This window comes from Podarcis melisellensis (genome assembly GCF_964234715.1).
Source record: "Podarcis melisellensis genome assembly, chromosome: 11".
In the NCBI taxonomy this organism is placed as follows: Eukaryota; Metazoa; Chordata; class Lepidosauria; order Squamata; family Lacertidae; genus Podarcis; species Podarcis melisellensis.
In genome coordinates, this window is record NC_138543.1 from 57,269,110 (window position 1) to 57,277,188 (window position 8,079).

Here is an 8,079-nt window from a genome sequence, read left to right on the forward strand (position 1 = left end):
CTGTTGGTTTCAGGCCCAAATTCATGGCACTTACAGGAGAGTAAGACTGTGAAGGACTGCTAGAGGTATGTGGGTAAAAGCAAGACTATATAAAAAACAGAAACTTCCTGTGAGCCGGAAGTACGCAGGCTTGTGACACACAACAACCTGCTCCCTTTTTAAGGTGGAACGGAAATATCCTAACAGTTGCTGGACTCCAACAACCATCAGCCCCAGCCAGCATGGCCAATGGTCATGAATTCAGAGTGCTGGATTCCAGCAACATCTGGACACCACCATCTTGGCTCCTCCTGCTATAACGGTTTGTCCTTAAGATTGCCGGAAGAAATATCAACAACCTCAGATGACACAACTTTGATGGTAGAAAGTGAGGAGGAATTAAAGAACCTTTTAATGAGGGTGAAAGAGGAGAGCGCAAAATATGGTTTGAAGATCAACATCAAAAAAACGAAGATCATGGAGACTGGGCCCATCACCTCCTGGCAAATGGAAGGGGAAGAAATGGAGGCGGTGAGAGATTTTACTTCCTTGGGTTCCATGATCACTGCAGATGGTGACAGCAGCCACGAAATTAAAAGGCACCTGCTTCTTGGGAGAAAAGCAATGACAAACCTAGACAGCATATTAAAAAGCAGAGACATCACCTTGCCAACAAAGGTCCATATAGTTAACGCTATGGTTTTCCCTGTAGTGATGTATGGAAGTGAGAGCTGGACCATCAAGAAGGCTGATCGCCGAAGAATTGATGCTTTTGAATTATGGTCTGGAGGAGCCTCTTGAGAGTCCCATGGACTGCTAGAAGATCAAACCTATCCATTCTGAAGGAAATCAGCCCTGAGTGCTCACTGGAAGGGCAGATCCTGAAGCTGAGGCTCCAATACTTTGGCCACCTCATGAGAAGATAAAACTCCCTGGAAAAGACCCTGATGTTGGGAAAGATGGAGGGCAGAAGGAGAAGGGGATGACAGAGGACGAGATGGTGGGACAGTGTTCTCGAAGCTACCAGCATGAGTTTGACCAAACAACTGCGGGAGGCAGTGGAAGACAGGAGTGCCTGGCGTGCTCTGGTCCATGGGGTCACGAAGAGTTGGACACGACTAAACAACAACAACAACAAAGCAGTAAACACCTCAGTAGAAGTGAACATCTCTCTACTGAGAACAAACACACCACTTCCCTTTCTCCTGGAAATGGGCAAAAGGTTTGGAAAAAGAGGAATGAAGCTGGTAGCCTCACAGACAAGAAAGGATGTCATTTCCTGGCCTGGCCAACTCAAGACATGTATTTTTGAGTTCCAGTGACTCAAAATGTGAGTGCTTCTGTGTCACGAAGGCATCATTTCCCACCCCACCCTGACTTCATAGCATGCAGCACTGTTTCTGTAATACCACAGTTTGTTTCTGCCAAAAAAACAAGAACATGTTATTTGTCTTACCGTTGGCTGTTGTGAAATTATGTAACATATGCCACTTACATAATTAATACTGTAGGTTATGTTGTTGTTATTTTATTCCACCCCGTTCGTTTCAATGCAAAGGAAATACAATGCAAATGGGGAGTTGTAATGTAATGCAATCAATTATGTATCATTTGCAGACTGACAGCAACAGCAAATACCAATGGTATTTGCTGGATTGATTTCTGTTCTGGACATGGGACAAATAAGCAAACACTGGCAATTTCCCACTATCCACTTCTGTTTTTGTCACAAGTCTCTGACATCCCTACTCATGTAGCTTCAAGTAGTTATGGATTAGAAGTTGTGGGTGACTGTAGGCCCCTTGGGGCAGGGACTGTGAGTGTGACTATTTGCTTTACAGTCTCATTCTGCAGTGTGCCCAGCTGTGGTGCTTCGTACTTCAGTCTAGCAGGTTTAGATTATCTCAGGTAGTCAATATTGCACTTTTTTTGGCACTGTATTATTCCTGACTCTTGCATCTGTTCTTAATCTGAACAAACCATTGAGCTGCATCCCAGCAACCTCTACTCAGAGTAGGCCCATAAAAATTAATGGGCCTACATTAGCCACACGTATTAATTTCAATCGGACTATTCTGAGTATGACTTGCAATGAATTTAACAATTATTCAGTGAAGTTTGAGCTGATAGCGTCTGCTCCAGCTATGGGATGGGGAGGGATAAGAAGTTTAGACTATGTGGAATAAGTGAGCACATATCTTTTACTTCCAAGTCATATTTCCTTTCCTTCTTGGCCCAATCTTCTCTAACACCAGAAGGTTAGGGTCGTTGAGTGATGATGCACTTGAGTGAAGGCTGCTGGTTTCATGCTTTAGGGGAACCCGCTGTCTCCTTGAAAACCTTCAAGGGCACCAACATAAAGCTTGTTTCCAGATTCTGCACAAAGCCACCTTATAAACAGAAGTGTAGATTCATCATCAGGTGAAACTTCCAAGGAGTTTTAAAGGAAGTCTAAAGAGGTTCAGTTGGGATGCGGGTGGCACTGTGGGTTAAACCACAGAGCCTAGCATTTGCAGATCAGAAGGTCGACGGATCGAATCCCCGTGACGGGGTGAGCTCCCGTTGCTCGGTCCCAGCTCCTGCCTACCTAGCAGTTTGAAAGCACGTCAAAATGCAAGTAGATAAATAGGTACTGCTCCGGCGGGAAGGTAAACGGCATTTCCGTGCACTGCTCTGGTTTGCCAGAAGCAGCTTAGTCATGCTGGCCACATGACCCGGAAGCTGTACGCCAGCTCCCTCAGCCAATAAAGTGAGATGAGCGCCGCAACCCCAGAGTCGGCCACGACTGGACCTAATGGTCAGGGGTCCCTTTACCTTTACCTTTAAAGAGGTTCAATAAGCTCAGCGGTACAGCATCAGTTTTGTGTGTGCAGAAGATTCCAGGTTCAGTACTTTCAGATGTGGATGGGAAGGTCTCCTGCAAGAACAGAAAAAGAGCCTTCTGGATCAGGCCAATAACTCACCTAGTCCAGTATCCTGTTCTCACTGTGGTCAATCAGATGTCTGTGGGAAAGCTGCAAGCAGGATGGATAACCCTGGAGAGCTGCAACCAGCCAGCATGGACACTACTGATCTAGATAGACCAACAGAATGACTTGCTTCCCATGTAGCTATGGGAATCACAAGTGCTGTCTGCTGGTTCTAATGATTAAAGTGTAGAAAGGGAGCTGGTCACTGCTGATGGAACAAGTGACCAAAGTTACCTAAGGCTTCACTTAATGTAGCTCACTTGGTATTCAGACTAGAAATAGAAGCCAATCTCTAACTTTCATGGACATCTATAAACTGACCCCATACGGATACAATTGAGGTACGTTGGGAAAGATGGAGGGCACAAGGAGAAGGGGACAACAGAGGACGAGATGGTTGGACAATGTTCTCGAAGCTACAAACATGAGTCTGACCAAACTGCGGGAGGCAGTGGAAGACAGGAGTGCCTGGCGAACTCTGGTCCATGGGGTCACAAAGAGTCAGACACGACTAAACGACTAAACAACAACAACAATAACAACAACAAGGAGAGTAGGTTAAAGCTCTCTCCTGCTCATCAGTTTTGAATCTGGCCTACAAATGATAAACAGGTTTGCTTCACCTATTGTTTCTTCCATTCTTCCTTCCCTCCCCACCCTCCATTTCACGAGTACTAAATTTAACATATATATATATATATATATATATATATATATATATATATATATATATACCCCAGCGTTAAAAAAGGAAACCAGATGCCGTCGCTATTAACTTTTGGAATCAACTGTCATCTTCCTATTAAATCCTTCCATCCAAGTAAAGCCAATTATTTGCTTGATCTAAAAAGGTGCCGAAAATGGAGACGCACAAGGTTTCTGAAAGTCCACTTTAATAAGACAGGTGGGTAACTAATAATGTGGAAAATTGCCTGCAGATTGAGGAGACTGGGAATGACTAATGGCCAAAACTAAGCGAGTAAATTAGTTGCCAAATGATACCATTTGCAGGAGTTGTGCGAAAGGGAGATTTGATGGCCCAGAAGCATGTGGCACTGATCGGAGAACAGAGCATTTGAGTGGGGCCCAGATTCAAGAAAGCATGCCATCGACTTATGGCAGGGCGTGCTTTAAAAAAAAAAAAAAAAACACCCTTGACTTTTAAATTATTATTATTATTATTCTTTCCATGTAAGCGGTGCTATTTGGGTAAGTGCTTGATAGCTTAGGCACAGGAGCCCACTTAGCTCTCTGCAAAGTTTGACGGCAAAGTTGCTGCCAAGGTCAAAGACTCTGAATCAGAAATGCCCTTTAGGCGTGCTGCAAATCAAGCAGAGCTGGCCAGAAGAAGACAAAAAGGGAAAGGAACTGGGAAGAACTGAGGAGGGTGGGTGGAATCACAAGTAATCATTTGAGATATAATTTTTAAAAATAATAATATTAATTTAAAGTATTTCCTATCCAACTTGCTATTAACAGCAAAATGAGATCCCTCATGAAAAACTGCATGGCTCTAGTCATAAGATTTAGAATCTGAGCTTGGAAAGGGACATATTGAATTATGAGGGCTTATGTTTGCTTGGTAATGCTATGTTCTCTAGTTTTGATTCTCACTTGGAGAGCAGGGCAGAGCTGTCCAAGATGTGTGTTGTGTCACATTAGTGTGTCAGCTGCAGTGTGTAGGTGCATCACGCAAATGCTCTTATAAGGGGTTAGTTTAACTTCTGGTTTGCTAGTAAAACTGAATTACTCTGTTGCCAAATGATGCATGTCTAAAAGGTGTTTCACCGACATGAAAATTTTGGAAAGCTCTGCCCTAGCCTTCTGGATTGTTGTGTGTGACTGTTCATTTCTGCTTAGTCCTGTTAGTTCTTTTTGTGGCCTCTATAGTAGTCATCTTATGTGTCGTATGCCACATTTTATCAATTTAATTACACTTTTGGTGATCCCAGCCAAGCAGAGATCAAGTGCTGGATATAATGATGTCATAATGCTCATCGGATTGTAGTTACATGCTGATGTTGCTTAGGGCAAACGATGGCCATTCGACTGAGGGCAATGCTTCCTGTACTTGTCACATGGGTGACCCTAGCCAATCAAGGATCACTTGTAGAACTGAACAGCTTCTTAGTTCTTTTGAACAGACCCCAAACAAGCAGACTGCCTTGTATAGTTCCCAGCTGATTACACTTTCCTTATTTTCAGGCAAATTAACCAAAGAGTTAGGAGACTTCTTCCTATATTTCTTTGTTGTGGTGAGAATAAAGAAATGTGTCTTCACATCAATACAATACTAGAAGTTGAGGAGACTAGGTTGAAGACTCCATGAAACACATAATTTACTAATGTGTTAAAATCTAAATGCCATGATTGCTATATAAAACTTCCATGGTCAGAGGCAGTATCTATGGATACTAGAAACTGGGGACAAGCCATGGGGTAGGAGGACGCCATTTCCTTGTCATTCTTCTGTCCTTCTCAGAGGTTTCTAGGGGGTCACACTCATTTAAAGAAGGCTGAATTAGATTAGGGTTTGGTCCGGTTCAAGATGGTTCTTCTTAAAGTCTTAGTCCTGGAATGTTTGGAGACCACATCTCCAGAGGAACCCAAGAGTCTAGGCTGTTGTAAATAGTATCAGTCTGGTTTTAGACAAATATACTCACCCTCTTTACTAACATTCTTTTTCTGCATTTTCTTTTAATCTTATGCACTTTTCCATTTCAGATTTATCCTGTATGTGCTACAGGCAAGCCGTCATTGCTGGTTTGCTCCCTCCAATATATTTCCTAGGTGCCGTGGGTTTTTGTTTTTTTGTTTTAAAAAAGAGAAGTCTATAATTTGATACAAGACTTCACAACAGGTGGCTAATTGTTTTTGCTCTCGGCCCTCCAGGACCTTAATGTGTGAGTCAGGCTTTTGAAATCAAGAGTGAATGTTGAGCAAATAAGCAAAAGATTGAAAAAGAAAGACCCATCATAAGGAACACAAGGGTAAAGATGAAGTACAATTTCTCAGGTTTCAAGGCCCAGGGTGAATTAACCTGTGTGGAAGAACACAGATTAAGATGTGGAGGCAGCTGAGTTGCCAGCCAGTTAAGGATTTCCTGGGATGGAACAGAATTGTATCCTGTTGGCTAGTCACCAGAATTGGGGGGATGCAAAGGGTTTATTATTATTATTTTTAAATAGACCCATATCCAGATAGATGGCTCTTCCTATTAGTGTGGGTGACTGAGGCCGGTGTGTCTGCTTCCATGGAGCTTCCAAATTATCTAAAGAACAGCAAATCAATGAAACCTTGTAGAAACTGTACAGTGGCATCTGAAACTGGCTCCCTAACATGCTGAAATTCCTGAGGGAATGATGTAAAGCCTTTCCCTGATCCTGGAACGATATCAAGAGTGGTTCCAGGCCAGCTTATCTACGAAAGGAAACCTTTAACTCAGGGAACCTTTAAAGGGAACCTTTAACTTCAACTGCTGGCATCTCTAGGGAGTGCTGAGAACGTTCCCACCATGACAAGCTGGAGAGATGCTGTCAGTCAATGTGAACAATATTGAGCTAGATCACGGTTTCCCAAACTTGGGTCTCCAGCTGTTTTTGGACTACAACTCCCATCATCCTTAGCTAGCAGGACCAATATTCGGGGATGATGGGAACTGTGGTCCAAAACCAGTTGGAAACCTGAGTTCAGGAAACTCTGAGATTGATTGACCAATGCTGAGCTGTGTGTTGACAATACTGATGTTGGTCCGACTTGGGATAACACAGAGCTGTTCCACCAGGCCTTTGGTCAGGACGCAGCCTGACCCCCTCCTCTGGCAATCTGCACAGAATTTTGCTTAATTGGTTGCCATCAATTTGATTTTAATTAATTTTATAATGAATGTTTTTAGAATGTTGGATTATATTGATTGTTGTTAGCCGCCCTGAGCCCAGCTTTGGCTGGGGAGGGCGGGATATATAAAAAAATTATTATTATTATTATTATAAGGCAGCTTCCACAGTTCCTATAAAGGTAAAGGTAAAGGGACCCCTGACCATTAGGTCCAGTCGTGACCGACTGGGGTTGCAGCGCTCATCTTGCTTTATTGGCTGAGGGAGCCGGCGTACAGCTTCCGGGTCATGTGGCCAGCATGACTAAGCCACTTCTGGCGAACCAGAGCAGCGCACGGAAGCTCCGTTTACCTTCCCGCTTGAGTGGTACCTATTTATCTACTTGCACTTTGATGTGCTTTCGAACTGCTAGGTTGGCAGGAGCAGGGACCGAGCAACGGGAGTTCACCCCGTCGTGGGGATTCGAACCGCCGACCTTCTGATCGGCAAGTCCTAGGCTCTGTAGTTTAACCCAGAGCGCCACCCGTGTCCCTCAGAGTTCCTATATGGATTGCCAAAACCTTTCGCCTTGGCTGCTGCTCATCTAATTTCAGTAGGATTTTGGGAAATGCCTTGAGTGGAGAATGTAAAGTTTCTTCAGGATGATCAGGGAAAGGGCAACCAGTTAAGCAGACCGTAGGACATCTCTATTGGCAGACATGCAGATCGGTTGCTTGCTGCATCAGCACTCATGCTGGATTTCCCTTACTACACCAGGATCAGCTATGAAGATTGTCCATCCTCCTTCCTTTTATTTTTTATATATATTTTTATTAAGGATTTTCTTGTTTTACAGAAGTGTAGTGCCTCGTATTTTTTCTTCTTCTTCCATGTAACATTTTTACAAATCCGTTTCACTTGTTGAGGCATTAGGGGGAGAGGAAAAAAGAAAGAAAAAAGAAAGGGGGTGGAGAGAGGGAAGATGGATGGGGGTGGGGTCGGGTGGCGGTGTTTCTATTATGTTTAATGTATGTAGAGTTTGGTGTCAGCGTTGCTTGTGTTGTTCACTTGTGTTCCTTTGGTGGTGAGAGAGGTTGGGGTTGGCCTAGGGTGTGATTGTTTGCTTGTGATTGGCTGTGGTGATCTTTGTTTTCGTGTGCGAGTGAGGTGTGTGTGTGTGTTTTGGATCAGGTTATCCTCCTTCCTTTTGACTGGAGCATTGATTTCTCCAGCCCTTCCACCTACATGAAAAAGTCCTGTGGTCAGCCATCAAGTTGTCTTCCATGCAAATTATTTCTGTGATTGTTGCTACATGG

General features: G+C 43.7%; 1 long non-coding RNA gene across 1 annotated transcript; it reads left to right on the forward strand.

Moving 5' to 3' along the window:
* Window positions 1–4,994: 4,994 nt before the first annotated feature.
* On the forward strand, window positions 4,995–5,939 carry LOC309380295. The gene is made up of 3 exons (XR_014172817.1): window positions 4,995–5,203; window positions 5,673–5,738; window positions 5,841–5,939. It is a non-coding gene; the product is annotated as an uncharacterized lncRNA (long non-coding RNA).
* Window positions 5,940–8,079: the final 2,140 nt, after the last annotated feature.